The sequence below is a fragment of the Hipposideros armiger genome, unplaced genomic scaffold (assembly GCF_001890085.2).
Source record: "Hipposideros armiger isolate ML-2016 unplaced genomic scaffold, ASM189008v1 scaffold_88, whole genome shotgun sequence".
NCBI lineage: Eukaryota > Metazoa > Chordata > Mammalia > Chiroptera > Hipposideridae > Hipposideros > Hipposideros armiger.
In genome coordinates this window covers 3,882,077-3,883,846 of record NW_017731438.1, presented here as the reverse complement: position 1 = coordinate 3,883,846, position 1,770 = coordinate 3,882,077, and positions in this window count along the sequence as shown.

The window sequence follows — 1,770 nt, the reverse complement described above, 5'->3', positions numbered from 1 at the left end:
CTTGGAGGGGGTACTGTTGAAGCCATGTAAAAAGTCCTGGCTGCACTGGGCAGGGGGCACGTCCCTACCCTGACTGTACCTTCCTGGGCACCTTCAGAAATAATCCCCAGGTAGCTGCCTTCCTCAGTGTCCACCTGGGAATATGTCACAAGCCTAGATGAGCCTCCTAATTTCACAAGGGAACTACATGTCCCAGTTTGGGCAAAAGGACCTCCTGAGGAGACAGGGTCCAGCCAAAGCATCAGTATGGCAAATTCCCTAAAGGGAGAGAGAAACTATCCCCACCTGCCATGAATTTCAATACAGTCACTTCCCAAGTATATTTTTATTCCACCATGTAGTGGTTTCAGTGCCAAAAGATGGTAGCAGCTGCTTTCCTTCATCCCATGAAGCTGCTCAGGGGCCAAACTTTATGAAGGGCCTTAATTCTCTTGGAAATACAGCCGGCACTCTATATCCATGGGTTCCATCCATATCTGCCAACTCAACCAACCTGGAGTCATAAATATTCAAAAAAGAAAGTTACATTGTTGCCTACGTGTAGTATGCAATTCAGTCTATGATGGCGTGTCTGTGGTGAATGTGTACAGACTTTTTCTTCTTGTCATTATTCCCTAAACAATACAATGTAACAACTATTTATGTAGCATCTATACTGAATTAGGTATTATAAGTTGTCTCAAGGTGACTTAAACTATACAGAAGGATTGCATTGGTTATATGCAAATACTCTTTGTCATTTTATATGATAGTTGAACATCCTTAGATTTTGATATCTGCGAGGGTCCTGGAACCAATCCTCCATGGACACCAAGGAATGACTATAAAAAAACACAAAAGGAAACACAATTAACTTTGGCATGTCCTTATTCACTGCTAAGATAGAGATTTATCTGACATCTTTGGATCTCTTCGGTTCATCAATCATTTCCTTCAGCAATTGGAACGCCCTGTGGAAAGTAATGATTCACACCTGGTCTGAGGTAATCAGCAGTTGCTGTCAGCACAAAGTACATATAATTATGGTACTCCATTCCTGAGGTTCAAATGTTTGGCTGCAGCTGGGAGTCTAAACAAATGGTGGCAGAAAGACACAATTGTGTTTTTTGTAGCCAAGATCTGCGAAGCACATTTCCAGCTGTAGGAACCTGAATCCAAGTGAGAAGCCCAGAGCAGGGTCCACAATAGGAAATGGGCCTGGGCAGTGCCTGGCATCTCAAGGCTCCACATCTCCCTAAAATACTAGACTTCAAGGACATTTCATTAAACTGGGGCTAGAAACTAAAATGAGAGAGCCCAGTGAAGAGGGAACTGCAGTGAACGAGAGCCATGGTCCTCAAAGTGTGGCTCTTCCCTACACCCCACCAGCAGCGGCAGTATCCCCAGAACTTACTAGAAATGCAGATTCTTGAGCCCCATCCCAGACCCATTGAATCAGAAACTGGGAATGGAGCCCAGTAATCTTTATTCTAACAAGCCCCCCACCCCCCACCCCCCCTCAAGCGACTCTGAGACACCGTAAAAGTTTGAGAAGGCCTGGAATAGAAGAATAGGAAAGTTCCATGACCACCTTCATCACCTCCCTGCTAAATCAGGGAGTGGAATTTGATAGTTCAGCTCCACCTGACCCTGAGCCCTGGAAATCCCAACCTAGCTGCTCTCCTACATTACCCCTGCCAAAACACACGGTTTAGGAGGCAGTAGGCTATACTACATAGTTTAATAAATGCCAAATTTATTTTTAATTATTATTTTTTTATTGTGAAATAC